Source organism: Tenrec ecaudatus, chromosome 1 (assembly GCF_050624435.1).
Source record: "Tenrec ecaudatus isolate mTenEca1 chromosome 1, mTenEca1.hap1, whole genome shotgun sequence".
NCBI classification, from domain to species: domain Eukaryota; kingdom Metazoa; phylum Chordata; class Mammalia; order Afrosoricida; family Tenrecidae; genus Tenrec; species Tenrec ecaudatus.
The window spans coordinates 124,232,695-124,254,100 of NC_134530.1; the positions used below are offsets into that span (position 1 = coordinate 124,232,695).

The 21,406-nt window shown below is 41.7% G+C and overlaps 1 pseudogene; it reads left to right on the plus strand.

Annotated features, from left to right (window-relative positions):
• Positions 1 to 20,433, plus strand: part of LOC142435038 (speedy protein C-like) — a 43,222-nt pseudogene extending 22,789 nt beyond the window's left edge.
• Positions 20,434 to 21,406: the final 973 nt, after the last annotated feature.

Consider the following 21,406-nt stretch of genomic DNA (forward strand, 5'->3'; position numbering starts at 1 on the left):
TCTTGGCACATGGAAGATGGCAGTGCACTGCACCTATTTTTAGTCCAGGGCTCAGGATCATTTATCTTGGCACCAATACCTGTAGGATAATCTTCTTAATGTTGAAAATGCAGGTAATTAAATTGAATCTATACCAACACTCTGACATAACCTGGGATTACATCTTTGAATAATCCTTGGAATCAGTTGGTTTACTTAACACTTGTCTCTAGGGTACAGAAAAAAATGTTAGTTATTTTAGCTTTCTAAATTTAGGATTCCAAACCAACAAAAACTTACTACTTATCCAAAAGACATTTCAATGAGCTTTTCTATTACTCAGTTTGGACTGTTGACCAGTTCCTTTTGCTTGTACTTGGTAGATAATTTTCACCTCTAATTGGATAGCATTGGTCAAAACTCTTTTGGTTGCAAGAGATCAAAATCCAATTCAAATTAGCTTTGATGAAGGGCTGTCTCGGCTCCAGGAACTGGGAACAGTAAGAGTTGCTCTAAGTTCGCGCACAGCTGGACGAAGCTGGAGCTCTGGCTCCCTCAACGTGCTGGCCTCATGCAGCAGAGCGTTTCTGCCATGAAGTCTGGGGTTGGAATCGAGAGACACTTCAGGTTTAAGCGGTTCTTTCATCAAGTTTGAGGACGCCGACAGAAAGAGCTTGTCTCTTTTTCCCTGTAGCTATCAAACAAATTGGGTTGTTTTTAAGAAAATTTTAAGAACCAATCTGGGCATGAACTTTTTCTCCCTTTAACTCTAACTGTTATTATAACCTAACTCTACCCCTAGCCGTTTCTCTAATTCTAAACCTGGCCCCAACAGCCTAACCCTATCACTAACCCTACTTTCCCCCCTGCTACTGCCTCTGTGTTAATATCGACAGAGCATATTTATATGTGTGCGTACTATGTTACTATCTGTTTACTTACATGCTTGCCTATGCTACTGTGGTAAGTTTTGTTGCTCATGATTGCGGGTGCTTCTTTGCCAATATGGTTATTGGCTACCTGGATGTCATCATTGTGAATTATCTATTCATGTCTTCTGCCCATTTTTCGATCAGATTATGCATGTTGTTCTTTTTGAGGTGTTTTAGTTTTCTGTAGATCTTTGAGATTAGCCTTTATATGCCGTGTCACTGCCAAGCTGGTTCCCCATCTGTGGTTCTCCTTTCACTCTTGGTGAAGTCTTTGGATGCACACAACGCCCTGTTATGTCCAAGTCCTCTACTTCTTTCTTCCGCATGTGAGTGATTCTCCTCATGTCTGTTAGTGCATTTATGGCTTATTTGTGGCGGGTTATGGACTTTAGGTTTGTACCTGGGTTTCGGTTTGTTTGTTTTTTACTTTGATTCTTTCCTATTTTATTTCAAGTGTCTGTCTGTAAACCTAAACTCAAAACATTGTGAATTATCATAAATTCAAGGATCTTCACTAAACCTACATTAGGTCCTTTACAAGATATCCAAGTTTGCAAACCTGAGAAACAATCTGAGCATTGCTTCTTTACCTTTATCACTTCCATAACTGAGGAAAGAACTACAAACAGCAAAAAGCTAAAAAAACAAAATGTCATAGGAAAGCAAAACCATAGGTTATAAGCAGTCCTCTAAATTAATCAGAAATACCTAAATGTCTTCTTCTAGATTATATTTTAACAGTTTTATTAGCACATTAGCCACATCATACAATTCAATAATTCAGTCATATCAAGAGGAATTGTATGATTGTCATCATATTCAATTCTAGAACACTTCTTCTTCATTGTAGTCATTACTGGATGCCTAAGTGGATCAATGCCACTGACCCATCCTCCCGTCCGCTCACCCATTACAAGTCAGCCGCCAAAGCTTACATGCTCTCTAAGCAGAATAGTCCACGGGAATGCTGTTTGTTTGGCGTTATATGGTACCACAGCTGGGTCCTGGGAACAAGGAGCCAACTACCCAAGCTTACTTGAGTTAAATAAAAGTCTTAAGTCTGAAAAAAAAAAAAAAGAACTAATGCCTTCTTTCCCCCTCCCCCCCACTATCATGACCTCAATTCTGTCTTACAAATTGGATTAGACCAGAACATGCACACTGCTACAGATAAGAGCCCTCAACCCAGAGCATCCAGGATAGATAAACCCATCAGTGCCAACAATGAGAATAGAGATACCAAGAGGATTAGGGAAAGGTGGTGGTGGTGGTGGTGGTGGAGGTGGTGGTGGTGGTGGTGGTGGTGGTGGTGGTGGTGGTGGTGGTGGTGGTGGTGGTGGTGGTGGTGGTGGAGGTGGTGGTGGTGGAGGTGGTGGTGGTGGAGGTGGTGGTGGTGGTGGTGGTGGTGGTGGAGGTGGTGGAGGTGGTGGTGGTGGTGGTGGTGGTGGTGGTGGTGGTGGTGGTGGTGGTGGAGGTGGTGGTGGAGGTGGTGGTGGTGGTGGTGGAAGGATCAATCACAAGGAACAACATATAACCCCTTCCCAGGGAGACGAACAATGGAAAGTAGGTGAAGGGTGACAGAAGATGATGTAAGATATGAAAATAATAACCTATAACTTATCAAGGGTTCATGAGGGAGGGCAGGTGGAGAGGGAGAGGGAAATTGAGGAGATGATATCAAGGGCTCAAGTAGAAAGAAAATGCTTTGAAAATGATGATGGCAGCATATGTGAAAATGTTCTTGATTCAATGGATGAAGTTATAGATTGTGATAAGAGTTGTATAAACCCCCAATAAAAGTATTTAATTTTTTAAAAAGAGTTGCATAATCACAATCAGTTCTAGTACTCCCTCCCTTTTGTTTCATTGTTTGCTCCCCAAATCCCTTCACCTCCCCTATAAACCTTTGAATCAATTATTACCTCTATGCATCTACTCCTTCTGTGTTTCACAAACTGGGAAACCCAACAGAAACAATAAGCACAAAATAGTGGTAAGGCTAAAATAATAATATAAAGATAAAAATACAAATTATGAGTAATGAAGAAAGGACCAAAAATCAATATTCAAAAGGCCAGGGAAGAAATTTTTGTCATGGGACAAGTAAGAGATATTTGCACCTAGAACAAATTCAGGTTGGGTCAAGAGAGAGGACAATTGACCAAGTATTAAGTTCAATCCAGCATAAAGTCTACAATGATCTCTGTCTGAGAGCAAAGCTGTTTGAGACCCTTGCCTGTGGCTAGCGGGGAGCTGCTACAGCAGCGGTTCTCAACCTATGGGTCACGACCCTTTTGGGGGGTCTCCTAAAACCATTGAAAAATACATTTCTAATGGGCTTAGGAACCGAGACACCGCTTCTCTGTCTGTTTCTAGGAGGGTCCACCCACATGCAGATATGCCCACCTATGAGTACCCGGCGTGAAGACTGTTACCTATGCTACACCATGCTTCAAGACAAAATTTCATTTATTTGTTATTAGAAATATTTCACAGTATATAATTACATATTGTTTTTGTGATTAATCACTATATTTTCATTATGTTCAATTTGTAACAGTGAAAATACATCCTGCATATCAGAGATTTACGTTATGATTCATAACAATAGCAAAATTACAGTTATGAAGTAGCAACAAAACTTATTTTGTGATTGGGGGGTCACCACACATGAGTAACTGTATTAAAGGGGGCACAGCATTAACAAAGTTGAGAACCACTGTGCTAGGGGCTTGATTTGACTAGACACTCTACAGATGGGTTTGGGGCTCCACTGTCCTCCATAGCCTTCTACAAATTGGGTGTTCACAAGTTAAGGTCTGGTACTTTTTCTCATCATATTTGGATTTTATGATTGTCATCTTTGGATTAGACAAGCTGGTGCACTTCTTCCATGTGAACTTAGTTGACTCCTCTCCTAGATGGCTGCTTGTTTGAATACAAGCCTTAAGACTTATGAGGGCAATGAATGTACAAATGTGCTCAACACAATGGATGGATGGATGGATTGTGATAAGAGTTGTATGAGCCCCTAATAAAATGATTTTAAAAAAGACCCCACACATTATTCTGATCGACAGTTGGGTACCATCTGCCTTCTTCACCACACTTTGCTGTAGCACCTTTATCTTCAGTGATCATTTCATGAAGGTGAGTTTGATATCAAGCAGGGTCATTTTATCAGCACTAATTCTTTTTGGATTGGGGCTAAAGTTAAGTGAGATCCCAGAATCCATCTGCTGGTCCACGGGTTATGCATGTCTTGGGTTTGTTTTGGCAGTTGTATTAGGACAAAATCAAAATCCCATAAGACCAATTACATAAAAAATAGCAACAAACAAAACAAAATAAAAACAAAGAAAAGGCAGGAAAGCAAAAGCCTGTTAGAAACAAAAACATAAAGCATTGTTAATCCTCCCACTGGGGTATAAGGTGATCGCAGCACTCCAGGCACCGCCAGTCTGGGTCTGTGCACGTGCAGTTCCACATTGAGCTAGAAACCATGGATTGTTGCTCTTCACCGTGTGAGCTCCCATGGGGACTGGGACCAGGGGAAAATTTCCTGGATCGATTCTTACAAGTGCAGATGCCTGCCCAGCAGATCAAAACCTGCCCTGTCACAGTGAGGGGGGAATCAAGGTAATAAATATATGGTGATTTGGGGTCCCTTTGCATTGGGCACCCACCAAGCTGTGGGTTTCCCCCCAAATCTAGTGACCACCACTTCCACGGCCCCAAGGCAGCCACTCTCTGCTTTCTCTCTGATTAGAGTACCCCAGTTCTCAGTGCAAGGGTGCAGGGAGATTCAGGGAAGGGCTCAACTCATTCAGCCAGGCCTCTATGTTAAGTCCTTCTGGGGTAGCCGCTTGTCCATATATCTCATTTGTGATCATTAAAGTTCTAGGGTTTTCCATGCAGATCTTTAATCCATCTTGAATCCATTTTTGTATATGGGTTCTGTTTCAATTTTTCTGCAAATGAAGAGGCAATTTTGCCAGTAATGTTTATTCAAAATATAATCTTTTCCCAGTGTGGTAGTTCCATAATCTGGTGTCAATTTTGGACTTGAGAGGACTAAGCGTGAAGGGGCAGAGTCCGGTCTGTCAATCAGGTCACAGCCAATGAGGCCTCTGTGTGGGCATGGCCTTCTCCTGAGGAATCTGGGAACTCTTGTCTTCCTCACTGGAGGTGGGAGACGCTCTCTCTATCTCTCTGTGCTCACTCCCTGAGAGACTTTCTACTGACAAGACACATGGAGCTACACTGATGGCAGTGAGAACCCTGGACATGGAGAAGCCATGTAGAGATCCCTGCCAGTGCTGAGATGCTTACCACTGGATCCACAAGACGTCCCACCCACTGGCCCATGACTTTCCTGCATTTATCGTCATTACATGTTTGCCTGAGTCTGAAGAGGAATTTATTGACTGGTATCAGACATATGGGCTAATATTGGACTTATGGATTTGATATGGGCTAGGCTGGGATGCTTTCTTAATGTACAATTACTCTGTGATATAAAACTCTCTCTTATACACTTGTGAGTGTCTATGAATTTGTTTCTCAACTCAACCGGGACTAACACATCCAGTTTTATATGTTTTTGTCTTCGATTTAAAAAACCAATTATCTGTAGTTGGATGGTTTTATTTATTGGGTCTCTATTCTATTCCATTGGTTTACTTGTCTATTGTATCAATAGCAGGCTGTTTTAACCACCATGATTATGTAATAAGGTTAGAATTGAGGACGTCAGAGACCTCCTATTTGGTTCTTTTATTGTAGTGCTTTGCTTATCCTGAGTTTCTTTTATTTCCATATGAAATTGGTGATTCCTGGGCAAAACACTAAGGGCGTGCAACAGAACAGCATGGGGAGCAGAGCAAGGAAGTCCTGAGGGAGAACAAAAATAGATTTTAGGGCCAGGGCATGGCACCCCATCACATTTGACCAAAAAACACTCCTAAAGGTCAACAACCAAACCTTGAAGTACTTACAGGTTTTTGTTTTTTGTGTGTGTGTCATTGGTTTGTTGTTGCTGTTGTTGTTTTGTTTTCCTTTGTTGCTTTGTTTTGCTCTGTCTTGTTTATGCGCATATTATTGTCTCTGCAGATCTATCTAGATAAGATAGATGGGATAAACAATCTGAAGGAGAAAACAACAACAGACTGAAGGTTCTGGGGGACATGGGAGATGGGGAGGAGGGGGGAAGGAAGTGGGTGTTAACAAACCCAGGGACAAGGGAATAACAAATGATCCAAAATCAATGGTGATGAGGATGTAGGAGGCCTGGTAGGGTTTGATCAAGGTCAGTGTAACTGAGAGGAATCACTAAAACACAAATGAAGGCTGAGCATAGTGGACCAAGAGGAAAGTAAAAGGAAATAGAAGAAAGAACTATGAGACAAAGAGCTTGTATAGAGGTCTAAATATAGGCATGTACATATGTAAATATATTTATATATGATGATGGGGAAATAGATCTATGTGCATATATTTATAGGTTTAGTATTAAGGCAGCAGATGGACATTGGGCCTCTACTCAAGTACTTCCTCAATGCAAGAACATTTTGTTCTATTAAACTGGCATTCCATGATGCTCACCTTCCCGACACAATCACTGAAGACATAGTGAGAGCATAAGCAAATGTGGTGAAGAAAGCTGATGGTGCCTGATTATCAAAAGATATAGCATCTGGGGTCTTAAAGGCTTGAAGATAAGCAGCCATCTAGCTGAGAAGCAACAAAGCCTACATGGAAGAAGCACACCAGCCTATGTGTTGATGGGATCAGGTATCAGGCATCAAAGATCCATAACAAAAAACCATATCATTGTGAATAAGGAGTGCAGAGTGGAGACCCAAAGCCCATCTGTAGGCAACTGGACATCCCCTTACAGAAGGGTCCCGGGGAGGAGACAAACCTGTCAGGGTGCAGTACAGCACCATTCTTTAATGCTTCCTGCCCCCCCCCTCCACTATCATGATCCCAATTCTACCTTACAAATCTGGTTAGACCAGAGCATGTACACTGGTACAGATAGGAACTGGAAACACAGGGACAGATAGACCCCTCAGGACCAATAATGAGAGTAGCAATACCAGAGGGGAAGGGGAAGGTGGGGTAGAAAGCGGGAACTGATTACAAGTATCTACATAGAACACCCTCCCTGGGGGGTGGACAACAGAAAAGTAGGTAAGGGAGATGTCATACAGTGTGAGACATGACACAATAATAATAATTTATAAATTATCAAGGGTTTGTGAGGGTGGGGGAGGGTAGGGAGGGGAAAAATGAGGAGCTGATACCAAGGGCTCAAGTAGAAAGCAAATGTTTTGAGAATGATGATGGCAACAAATGTGCTTGACACAATGGATGTATTATGGTTTGTGATAAGAGTTCAAAATGATTTTTAAAATAACAAAATGATTTAAAAAATAAAGTCAAATAAAATTGGTGATTAGTTCTTCCATTTGTTTCAAGAATTATGTTGTGATCTGAATCACAATTGCATTATATTAATAGATATCTTTGGGTAGTAATGATGTTTTTATAATGCTAAATCTTCCTGTATGTTAACATGGAGCATTTTTCCAGTTTTATAGGTCTCTTTTGTTTCTCGTAGTAGCGTTTTGTTATTTTCTTTTTATAACTCGTTTATTTCTCTAGTTAGGGCTATTCCTGTCTTGTGATTACTGTAAATGGTACTGTTTCCTAATTTCCAATTCAGAGTCCTTTTCCTCCGTAGACAGGAATCCTATTAACTTTTCCCAAACAGTTTGACTGACATATTGTTCATGCCCCATACAAGTCAATGTTTGAATCCAATAGACTTTGGGGTGTTGATCTTGTTTGTCTCCTGCCACTTTGCCAGACTGCAGCGTTTGTGTTCGTTAGGTCTGTAGGGTTTTCTCTACACAGAGTCAGATCATCTGCAAATGGAGCTAGTTTTACTTCTTTGCCAATATGGGTGCCCTTGATTCCTTTGTGTTGTCTAGTAGCTCTGGCTAAGAATTATCGGACTATATTAAATAAGAATGGTGTTTAAGTGTATCCTCGCCAGGTTCCCATTCACAAGGGGAATGCTTTCAGTTTCTCCCCACTGAGCAAAATACTGGCTGTTGGTTTTGCATATATTGGCCTTAATTATGTTGAGAAATGTCCCTTTTATTCCTATCTTGGGTATTTTTATAAAAATGCATGTTGGATTTTATGCAATGCCTTTTCTGAATTGCTTGCTATGATCATATGGTTCTTTATGTATATGGTGAATGGCATTGATTGGGAGTTTTTTTCCAATAATAACCCTCTATACCTGGTATAAATCCTACTTGATCATGATGCATTTTGTAAAATATTTTGTTGAAGTCTATTTTGTCAAGTAGTTTTGCATCTATGTTTATAAGATATATTAGCCTATAATTTTCTATTCTGATTATGACTTTGCTTAATTTTGGTATCAGGGTTTTACTCACTTCATAAAATGAATTTTGGATTTTGTGGACATTTTCTATATTCTGGAATAGGCTGTGTAGAATCGATGCCATCTCTTCTCCGAATGCTTGGTAGGATCCCTCAATGAAGCCATCTGGTCCTGGACATTGTTTTTGTTGTTGGGATTTTAAAAATAACCTTATCTATTTCTTCTTGTGGCTGTATGTCTGCACACAGCCACAAGCGAGAAAGGTACACAACCTTTTCCACCCAGGGTTGCAGGAGAAACCAGGGATTTCAACCTTGCCTTCATTAACTTCCCCCGCTCAGCCCCCTCAGATCTACCCTGCCTCCGCCCATACCGCCATCCTCTGTGGGGGTAGATCAGGTCCAGGGTATCCGCCCATTCACCTGCCAGGTGTGGGGATCAAGGGATAAGACCACCTGTCCCTCTCCCTTCTAGTGGACCCGAGGCTCCTGCATCATGCAAGGGGCTGTTTGGCAGACAGCTGGTCCACCAAGAAGCTGTTCCTTTTTCTGGTTCCCTGGCAGACGCTTCTCCCCTCCATTTTCTCAGTCAATGGCTGAGCCACTCCTCTGTCCTCTCTAGGAAACTCAGAAGTCCAGATCTGTGCTCTTTTTCTACTTGTTTCTGGTCTTTGATGCAGAGGATGAATGTGGAGCTTCTGACTATGTGGTCATGTTTTCCCAGAAGTCTATCAAGCAAATCTTAGAGAAGATGCTGATTAGTTTAGAACAAATGGAACATTCTGGTCATGACACCAGAACCAAGTGGTCAAGATAAGACATGATTTTCCAGAAGAAAATCAAGATCTGCTTCCAGACAAAGGAGATGGTAGAATAAGAGAAATGTGTGTGTGTGTGTGTGTGTGTATCCTCACAGCAGAGAGTTTAGGTTGTTACCCCCACAACCCCTCAAGCAAAACAGATCTCATCATTGCCAGATCTTAGCATTTAATTAAAATATGCATTTATTTTATGAAACCACATAAAAATTTTCAAAGAGGCACTGGGTGGGGCAATCACAACTCATGCTTATTCTCCAAGCTAAGCACCACATGTGGTGAACATCTGCCAAAAAAAGAATTATCCTTATATGTTCTGCATCCTAACAATGTAGTATGTGTATAATTACCCACAAGAGAGAAATTATCTTTCCATATTGAAAAGGAAAATCAGATCATTAATACGTAAGAATAATGTCCAATGACAGAGGGGCAGCAGAAAAAGCTGAAGGCCCTCAACAAGACGGGCTGACACAGCGGCTGCAGCAAAGGGCTCAGGCATGGGAACAATAGTGAGGGTGGTGCAGGACCAGGCAGGGCTTCCTTCTGTTGGGCACGGGGTCCATATAGGTCAGAGCCAACTTGCTGGCACCGAAACCAACAATAATAACTGCATAATCACATGACCAGGAAACAAAGGAAAACTTATTTCCATAGTAAAATAGCAAATCAGACAATTCATAAACAATAGTAGTTTTAAAATCCTTTGATAAAAATTTTGCCAATTTGAAATAAGAAGAGTTAGCATCCATAGCTAACCTCCATAATGCTAAAATGGAAATGAATTAAAAAGGCATTGTATTATTTGCATTAGCAAATGCCTGTCTGTTGTTGGTTGAGTCCATTTTCCTGAGTGAGAAGATCACTATGGAAGAGGAGCTGGGAGTGAAGCATGTCCTTTGGTCCCGGGGTCCCTGTACCATGATAGACCTAGGGGACAATCGATGCTAAGACACATGGAGGTCTCCAAGGGACTCAATGCCCACACACGTAGAGAGGAGACAGGACTTTGCTCCAGAGCCACCAGAAAGAGAACACCTTCCTTGGAGCTGCTGCCAGGAGCTGGATTTCCAGCTTCCTCAACTGGAAGAGAATAAATTCTGGTTCTCAATCAAGTCAGCAACAACATCAAAAGTATGTAACACTGACTTATTTTGAAATTATTCTTGTTTTTTAAAATTCTCTGTTTTCATTTTGATTGAGATTTTTCTCTGTTTTATTGAGTCATTGTTGCTCCGTCCTTTCTTGGTTTTTTTTGGTCTGTTTTTCTGTTAGGGCAGTCAGGATAGGTGGATCTATGAAGACAGCAACTAAATTAATAATCACCTGACGATATAGAAACGGGGGTCGGGGGGAAATGGGAAGTCAACAACAACAGGTACAGGAAGGAAAAATATGTTTCAAAGTTGACTTTAATTCCTATAATTCAACTCTTGGCGTATATGCGACAGAAAGATGGGGCTTTCTATTCCCATAAAGAGATACCGTCTCGGAAACCCACAGGGGCAGTTCCAGAGTAGTACCCCACCCTCTGGGGTGGCTATGAAGCAGCATCCACTCAATGGCTGTGAGTATTGGATTGTACGATATGTTTGTTTTAGCTCAATAAAACTTTTTTTAAGAAGGGGGAAAATTCTAAAGGAAACAGAATCATATTTACAAGGGAAACGGGATCATTTTGAATATTTTAAAGAGACAGACACTCCTGTCATCTTTGTTTAGTGCTAATGCTGAAGAGAAGCTTTAAACTCTTGATTTCATTTTCCACATCTTGACATGGGAGTACATGAAACGTTGACGCCTCTCCAGTGGGAAGAGCCTTGCTGAGACCTCAGTGTGTCCTGCAAACATGATCTCATCTTTCAGCTCAATTATGCTCCAGATCTAAGAGTGAGAGCAGTTTTATGATCGGGGAGGAGAAAAGGAAACCATTTCCATAAGTCTAATAATACAAGTCTAAGGAAGTAAACAGAAATCCATTTGATGTACGTAATATGAGTGTATACAAGCAGATGTGAGCGTGTCTGTCTAGTTGGGAGGGCAACGTAGGACACAGTCGCAGGACTTGGAGAAGTGGGAAGAAGCAGGAGTGGCAAACTTACCCTCTGCACTGGAAACTCACGAACGGGAATGGGATGAGTAATCTGAAACTATCTTGCCAATAGTGACTGTGGCAGTTACATAATCTCCTGTCAACTTGGGTGAAGGGGTGGAGTCTAGTCTGTCAATCAAGCTGCAGCTTGATGACATCATTTGAAGGTCCAAGGTAGATAAACAGCTCCCTAGAGGCCAGACCCAGTGTCTCTGCCTTCCCTTTCCTGCTGCTGAGACACTCAGAGAGCTGGAGAACATGTGGAGACCCCTGCCAGCACTGAGATGCCTCAACTGCCACTGGATCCACAAGACTTTCTACCCACCGGCCTGTGAACTTCCTGTATATGGGATCATTGCATGTGTGTGTGAGTCTGAAGAGGACTTTATAGATTGGTTCTGGACATATGGTCAAATAGTGGACTTAGGGACTTGATCTGGACTGCGCTGGGATGTTTTCTCAATATGAAATTGCTCTTTTATATCAAGTTCTTTTGTATCACATATGAGTGCTAAGAATTTGTCTTTCTAGTCAACCCAGACTAACACAGTGACCCACCCAAATCTGAACTCTTATGACCGAGAACACGAGGGTGGCTTCTTCCTCTTCTTCTTTTTTAACGGATTATTCCTTTTATTTTTCACCTTATTTTTTATTATTAAAAGATCATTTCATTGGGGACTCTTACAACTCTTATAACAATCCATACATCAGTGGTAAGGTGACCAGATGTCCCGCTTTTGATGGGACAGTCCCAATTTTTAACAATTTGTCCCGCCTCCCGCGGCGTTTTAAAAAAGTTCCAACTTTTGGAAGGAATGCACGACAAGCCAGGGAACGGCAGGAGAACGGGAAGGGAATGTACGGTTTTCAGCTGCCATGTGGCTATTTCGCCAGGATATGAGTTTTATATTATTTTTGTTAATTTATAATGTTAAACTTTAATAATAAATCATAATAATCATAAATAATTGTTGAGAACTGATTATAGAGAACTGCTTATCAAAATTCACATTGTTGATCAGTTGTTAGAATTCGACCACCATTGCTTGGACTTAATGAACAATGGCATTTTTTGGCATTGGCAACGACGAAAACATTTTGCAACTCTCAGATGATACACATCGTATTGCGTGCTAGTGCTAGTTAAACGAGTGATGTCAACAAATGAACTATTCAGAGAATTTAGGTAAGTAAATTATTTATTTATTTCATAAATACATAACTTTTCTTGAATTTAGCACACAGTACTCATGTTATTTATATCTTACAGTGGCGGCAAAAAGCGCTGGCCTTGAAAGTGACACTTATGACTTATGTTATGGCAAATTCCGAGAAAAAATAATACAAGTTAGTATTGTTACTATTTAGAAAGAAATATAGGATTAAAATTTAAATTAAAATTTAAATATAGTTACTTTATAACAATCAAATTAATTTAATTTATAAACTAACAATAAAATATATTCATGTAATTATGTACCTACTTTCTGTGTTATTAAGCAATATGTATATAATGATTTATAATATAATTTTAAATTATTTCTTTAGATTTTTAACATAATGAGTAAGAAAAGAGGATGCAAATTCAACAATGATCTATGAAGCGAATTTCCTTTTATTAAAAAAAACAAAAGCGATTACATGCTAAAATGTGAGAGATTTAATGGTGAATTTTCTATTTCGCACGGCAGGAAGAATGATATATTTCAAAGCGCTTGGAGACACAGAAACATAAAGGATATTTAAATACTGCTGCATCTTCCTCCAAAATACAGGAATTTTTTTTGGAAAACAACTTATGGAGAAGAAAAGAAATTAGCATTAGCAGAAGGATTTATGTCTTTTCATCCTATTAACCACAACCATTCCTTCAGACCTATGGACTGTACATCACAAGTGGTCAAAAAGTTATTCAACCAAAAATTTGCCTGTGCTAGAACAAAATCCGAGGCAATTGTGTGTAACGTCCTTTCCCCATATGCATTTTCAGAATTAAACAAAAATCTAGAAAAATTAATTTTATATCCACATATTCTGATGCATCTAAGCATAAGGATATAGTTATTTCAAACCATTATTAGATTTTTAATTTGGAAACTGAAATAAAAATTAGAATTTTAGATTTCATTTCTGTGCCTGGCGAAACTTCTGAAATAATTTTCAGCTCCATTATTAATTTTTTGGAAACAAAACAATTTAAAACGTAAAATGATTGCGTATTGTGCAGACAACACGAACACAAATTTTGGAGGAAAAGCGAGAAGAGGTACAAATAATATTTTTTATAAATTAAACACAAACCTTAATCAAAACATTATTGGTGTTGGTTGTGCAGCGCACATAATGCATAACGCCATTCAAACAGCTGCTGATTTGTTGCCCGTAGATGTGGAAAATATTGTTATTAAAATATATTCTTATTTCTATATATACACTGTACACGTTGAAATGCTTAAAGATTTTGTGAAACTGCGGAAGTTGAATATCAGAAAATACTTGGATACAGTAAAATGCGCTGGTTAGCTCTTTTCCCAGCTGTCAAAAGAATTTTGAAAATATATGATCCTTTGAAGTCCTACTTTCTATCACAGGATAAATGTCCTAGGATTTTAGAAGAGTATTTTGAAAAAGAATCTTCAAAAATTTGTATACAATCAAGCAGCTCTTTTTCAAAATGCTACAAAACTTATTGAAGGTGACAAAATTTCGGTAATCGACGTAGCAAATGAAGTTAATAATTTAAAATTTCAGTGCCAAGAGCGGTTAGAAAATAATTTTCTTCCATTAACTATACGTAATAGTATAAGCCAGCTAGAAGAACAAGGTGCAATAAGTCGTTCAGATATCATGAATCACATTAAAAAGTTCTATAGTAACTGCATAGATCATTTAGAAGAGTGGACGGTACATTACAATGATATTGAACATTTTCATTGGGTTACATTAAAACAAGAACTTAATTGGAATGATGTGCATAAATCATTCAATCATATTACTCAAAATTTCCCATATAGTAATATTTCAGAAAATTATCTTTTAATGAGGTATCATTATTAAAAATATATATTGATAAGGAAAAGGTTAAATCTTGGGCATCAGCAAAAATCATAATAGAGAACAAATGGTTAGAAATAGTTCATCATTTTTGAGAACGACGAGTGCAACGAATGTATAAGGGTGCTTTGCTCAATTGATGTATGTATGGATTGTGATAAGAGTTGTATGAGCCCCAATAAAAAGATTTATTAATTAAAAAAAAGAAATATTTCATCATTTTGAAACAAACCATGTTCCATTCAATAATGCACTAAAAACTGTGGAATACACGCTGTCCTTACCAGGAATTAATGCTGCTACTGAACGCATTTTTACTACAGTAAATAAAGTGTGGACATCAAAAAAGTCACAATTAAGGGTTGAGACTTTGAAAGTCATTTTATGTGTGAAATATAATTTAACAAATTCTTGTGGAAATTTTCATGACCTTTTAAACAATGACAGCAATCTACTAAAAAAAGTTCACTCAAATGAGAAATATGCCAAAGAATAAAATACCACACATAATTTTTAATGTATTATATTTGTAAATTGTACTTATGTTGAAATTAAAATATATATTAAAATACTATTTTGCGTTCTATGAAAATTTTTGTTGCTCCATATAGACCAAATTTTTAATCAAGAACAGCGCCCTCCCACCCCCCCATCAATGGTGTCCTACTTTACCAATGTTAAAATCCGGTCACTTTAATCAATGGTATCAAGTGTATTTATACATATGTTGCCATCATTCTCTTCTAGACATTTATTTTCTATTGAGCCCTTGATATCAGCTCTTCTTTTTTTTTTCCTCCCACCTCACTCTTATGACCCTGGATAAGTTATTATTATTTTCATATCTTACACGGACCACTGTCTCCCTTCCCCCATGGTTTCTGTTGTTCATCCCCCCTGGAGGGGAGGGTGTGGTTATGTGATGGTGTCTTCTTAAATCATCAGGATTTTACATGAAAATGCCATCTAGAAGGCGTCAAATCCAAACATTAATGACATGACTCGCATATAATATAAAAGCATCCTAGAAATGACATATTGCACCCATGGAAGCTTTTGCTTCACTACAGTGAGTTGAATGGCAAAACTTTTTTGGTGTATTCCAGAGCCCTTTGGAAGGTAAATGGGCTGTGTCTCAGAAAGCCTCTCCAGGGCCACCATGGGTCAGAACCGATGCCATGCCAAGGGGGTTGGTTTGGGTGCGGGATTAAACGTTGAAGCAAAATGGATTCATTTCCATCATGGTGCTGCCGAGGCCTCTTTAACGTTCTGTGGACTGCCCGAGCACAGACAAACCTGTCCTGCAGGAAGGGCAGCCAGAAAGCTCCATAGAAGGGAGGATGGCAAGGTCATGGCCTGTGGTGAAACGCGCACCCCGGGGGCTATGAGTAAACACAGAAGGCCTGAGAGCAATGGTCACTGAATGGAAGCGATGGTTTTAACTCGCTGGTGACTTGTCCATTGTCCTGGCCTGCCAGATCCACTCAGAACTCAGCATGTGCAGCTCGTCTCAGTCAGTGGATCTCCACCTTTCTGATGACGCGACCCTTCCATACAGTTCCTCATGTGGTGGTGACCCCAACCATAAAATATTTCCGTTGCTACTTCATCACTGTAAGTTTGCTACTATTGTGAATCATGTAAATTGAACATAATGAAATATAACTAAAGCATAGTGATTAATCACAAAACAATACAGTAATTATATATTGTGAAATATTTATGTGTTTTCCGATAGTCTTAGGTGACCCTTGTGAAAGGGTCCTTCCACGCCCCCCAAAGGGGTCGTGACCCCCAGGTTGAGAACCACTGCCCTCAGTGCTGAAGGGAACCGAGCTCCGCAGCTCTGCACAGCAAACACACTCCCTGGCCCTCCGCAGTCAAGGGACAGAAAGTGCCAGGCCTCCGGCCCACGTCACAGCTCCCCACCGAGGAGACTGGCTTCAGAGATCCTGTGGAAACTGCTTAATTCCAGCTCTCCACCCCCCCTGCCCCTCCCCCAGAGCAGAGTTTGGAGTCTGAAGAAATCTCCAAACAGCAGCATTTAAAGATCAATCACAACTCACCCGCGGAGGTTGGGAAGCATCTAGTTTATTTGCTTTGGTAAAAATAGATTTGTGTTTCCAGACTATTTTATCAGGGAAAGTTTAGAACTAACATCAAATTTCCAGAAAGGTCACCTACCCGCTTGGCGTAACGCTGTGCTAGGGGGCCTTACTCAGGAGGCCCAGGAGAAGACTTCTAGTTCAGCTCCGCCAGTGGGCTAGCCTGGGCACATGCCACAAACGGAGCCTCAGTTTCCTGTTTAAAAACAGAAAATAATTCTTAAAATAGCTGTTCTGTTGCTTCACCAGGAGAGTTTGTTTGTGAAAATATTTTATCTACTATGAAGTACTCTTGAAATACAAGGGATTAGTATTCCGGCTTCCCAAAGTTGACACTGAGCCAAGCCAGCTATTAGTGAAGTTCGTGTGCTTATTCTGCCACCTCGTGGACACACGGGGAAGGAACTTTTAGGATTGCTTTTGTTGACCTGATGGCGGAGGGATTGTGCGTTCAGCATCTGCCTGAAAGGTGGGCACTTTGGGCCTACTAGCCGCTGCACAGGGAAGGGGTGTAGCAGTCTATGCCTGTAACTATTTACAGCTTTCATTCTTTGGCCTCCATATCGGACAATCCTCCCACAATCAACTTAATGATCATGTGTTGTTGTTTGATGCTGTCAGGTTGGTTTTGATTCAGCTCAGCCACTCTGTGTTCCACAAAAGGCCGCCTGGCCCCTGCCGCCCTCACGACCTTTGCTATGGTGGAGCCCATTGCTGGCACCGCGGTGTCAATCTAGCTTGCTGAGGGCTTTCTGCTCTCTCTCTCTCTTTGCTGATATCTTACTTTTCCAAGCATGAGGTCTTCTTTCAGGGACTGAACCCTCTTGATACCATCTAGCTCAGAAGCAACAAATCCCACATGGAAGAAGCACACCAGCCTGTGTGATCACGAGGTGTTGAAGGCATCAGGGATTAGGCATCAAAGAACAAAAAATAAAATCATTGTGAATGAGGGCAAGTGCAGATTGGGGATCCAAAGCCCATCTATAGGCAACTGGACATGCCCTTACAGAAGGGTCGCAGGAGATGAGCCAATCAGGGTGCAGTGTAGCAATGATAAAACATACAACTTTCCTCTAGTTCTTAAAGGCTTCCTCCCCACCCTACTATCATGATCCCAATTCTACCTTACAAATCTGGCTAGACTAGAGGATGTGCACTGGTACAGATAGGAACTGGAAGCACAGGGAATCCAGGACGGATGATCCCTTCAGGACCAGTGGTGAGAGTGGCGATACCAGGAGGGTGGAAGGAAGGTGGGGTAGAAAGGGGGAACCGATTACAAGGATCTACATATAACCTCCTCTCTGGGGGAGAGACAACAGAAGGATGGGTGAGGGGAGACATCAGACAGTGTAAGATATGACAAAATAATAATAATTTATAAATTATCAAGGGTTCGTGAAGAGGGGGAGTGGGGAGGGAGGGCAAAAATGAGGAGCTGATACCAAGGGCGCAAGTAGAAAGCAAATGTTTTGAGAATGATGAGGGCAACAAATGTACAAATGTGCTTTACACAATTGATGGATGTACGGATTGTGATAAGAGTTGTATGAGCCCCCAATAAAATGATTTTTAAATAAATAATAAAGAGCATTTTGACTGTATTCCTTCCAAGAGAGATGATAGATTTATTTTTTTTCTTCTGGAAGTCCTTGATATATCCAATATTCTTCAACACCACCATAATTCAAAGGCATTAATTTTTCTTTAGTCTTCCTGACTCATTGTTCAGCTGTTTAAATGTATGAGGTGATGGAAAAAATTAGCAGTTTTGCTTTCTTATACTTTCTTATACTTATCCGTTTTTTGGCAGCAGAGTTGACCAATGCAATTGTTGCTTGAACTTTTTCTTTTTTAATTTTAATAGTTTTATTGATATATATATTTCTCATACCATACAATTCAATGGTTTAAACATATTGAAAAGAGTTAGAGATTGACTGAAGGTTCGTGCTGAGGTCAGATCCCTCTGCCCCACTTTCCCTCAGCCGTGCCCTTCTGAGAGATGAGTACTGCCCAAGACCCCACCACTGCTTGTACGGCTGCCACCCACGTAAACCTGGGGGCCGGAGCTGTCCCTGCGGAGCGGTGAGCCTCTCCTCTCTCGCCAGCACCAGGAGCTACACTCCTCCCTCCGTCTTCTGGAGGACACTTTTCTGCAGCAGTTCCTCTCCCAAGACCCCTGTGTCCAGATCTCAGGTAAGTACCTCCTGGTCACGGTATTGGTTTATTTCCGTCGCGCCCACCTGCAGCTCAGCGAGAACACCCAGAGCAACTTCTTCCTGGCGCTGTATCTTGCCAATGACCTGGAGGAGGACCTGGAGGACCCAAAGTGTGAGATTTTCCCTTGGGCGCTCAGCGAAGACTGGCGCCCTTGGGTGGCTGACTTCCTGCGCCAGAGGAACAAACTGTGGGCCTGGATGGATTTCCGCGAAGACGTCAGCCGCCAGGGCTGCGAGGAGGTCATGGCGAAGGTGCCGTCCCACTGGGCCTGGGCTCAGGAGCGTCGTCCCCACCACGGACGTGCTCAGAGGAGCTGCCCAGAGGCCGGAGTCTCCCTGCCTCGGGGTCCTGGGCTCTCTCCACCCCAGTGTTCTCTCTGCGGCCAGCCCCCACGCTGCCGCCATTACCACGCCCAATTCTTATCCGAGTGCCCCTCTCCAGCCCCTGGGGGGTACCGCCCTGCCATGAAGGCTTGTCTCACTGTGGCCGCAAAACCTAGGGGTCGGGACTTCCTCATGGTCCACCCACCCCACTGTACCTGATTCCAGGCTCCTATAGCTTCCAACGTAAGTGGGCACAGGAGCCGGGAGGTAGGCAGGGGAGCCAGGAGGGGGGAGCAGGATGGGGAGGCAGGAACTCCTCTCTCCTTGATCTATGTCCCCCACCCAACAGGCTTCCTCTCTCAGCCCCGCGCCCCCCCCCTCCCACCGCCCCAGTCCTTTCCTAGCTGAGGATCTGCCCTGGGCCCTGACATTGAGCAGGGCGAAGCGAGACCACCAGCTTGTCCACTGACCCTTCTTGCCATGAACTACAGCCCCCTGGCCCGGTCTTTCTGGGCTCAGGCTGGCAGTGCTGCCCACACCCCAACGCTGTTACCTCATCCTGCAAGTTGTACTCTCTGGCCCTAGTCGGCTGGATCACATCCACATCCAAGTCCACATCCACAGGACATCAACTGTACATAGGCGCTGGCCCGGCTCCTTGACCCAGGGAAGGGCGGGGGGGGGGGGGGGCTTGGTGGGATGTGGGCACCATCACCCCCACCTCTGGGCCAGGCCAGTGCTGCAGCCTGGTATCATAGCCTTAGACCTCCGTTTCCCCTCCACCACCACCATCACTCATGGATGCAGAGACCAGCACAGGGTGGGTGGACTCCAGCGAGGAGGACAGCCCGTCAGAGAGACCCTGGACCCGATTGAAAACACAACACAACGACAACAATGATGTCAAGCTAGATGTGCCTACAGAGCCAAGTCTGCTTTGGAAGAAAACTTGGTCCCCACTCCTCCTGCCTGCGATAAAATATAACGTCATAGCATATAATAAATTTCCTTCCCCCTAAGAGACAATGGGGATCCCCCCCCAAAAAAATAGTTAGAACATTCTCTTCTTTCTTGAATTCACTTTTATCAGCTCTCTGTTTCGTCCCAACCTCGTCTGCCATAGCACTAAGAAATCATTAATCTAGTTATTGTCTATATAGACTCATCTATCCCTGATTTCATACTAAAAAAACAAACAAACATTAACAAAATAAAACAGTAAACCCCAACTCAAAAGAAAGCAGAAAATAATAAATGCTAGGATAAATTTAAAATGGGTCAAAGGAGAGAACCAATGATGATGTGTAAATCTTAATCTAACTACATCTGTATTCACCCACTTGCCAACACACAGTGTCTGACAGCAGGGCTCGTCACATCCCGGTGCGTAACCCATGTGGGGACTCTGCAAATGGATTTGGGACTTTTACCGTCATCGATAGCCTTCTGCACACTGAGTTCTCAGAGTTGAAGCGCTAATACAGTTCCCTCCTCCAACCTTTTTTACTTCCAGACCTTGGATCACACAGTCTGGTGGGTGTGCTTCTTCCTTGTGGATTTAGCTGACACTTCACTTAGATGACAAACTTAAAGACCCCCAGATGCTCTTCTTATACTTTGCACCCATATCTTCAAGTGATCTCTTCATGACAGCATGTATCGAATAGGGCCATGTAATAAGAACGAATTTTTCTTTGATTAGAGTTTACAATTAAGTGCAAGCTAAACTTCCATTCATATATCAATGGTTTATAGATGTACCTGGTGCCTCTTGGAGACATCGTCATTTTATTGGGGAATACTATAAATCATCCCCATGGGGCATATGGTAATTCGATTGATAATGTCATCAATTTAGCCAATGGTATGGCATCTAAAATACTGTTTAGCAAAGAAAAGTAGGCATGTATAAGACAGCTCCTCAGACTGAAATCCACAGATTGTTTATTTTTACAGATTAAAAATTCAAGGATCCACATGTGACCTCTTCCCTGGGAGAGGGACAGCAGAGAAGGGGGGAAGGGAGACTCCGGATAGGGCAAGATATGACAAAATAACGATGTATAAATTACCAAGGGCACATGAGGGAGGGGGGAAAGGGGAGGGAGGGGAAAAAAAAGAGGACCTGATGCAAGGGGCTTAAGTGGAGAGCAAATGCCTTGAGAATGATTGGGGCAGGGAATGTATGGATGTGCTTTATACAAATGATGTATGTATATGTATGGATGGTGATAAGAGTTGTATGAGCCCCTAATAAAATGTAAAAAAAGAAAAGAGGAGAAAAAAATGATTAGGGCAAAGACTGTACAGATGTGCTTTATACAATTGATGTATGTATGTGTATGAACTGTGATAAGAATTGTATGAGCCCCAATAAATTGTTTAAAAAAATTCAAGGGACTGGATGCTATAAACAACAAGGGTTGGAGCTAGGACAGAACTTTCAATAACC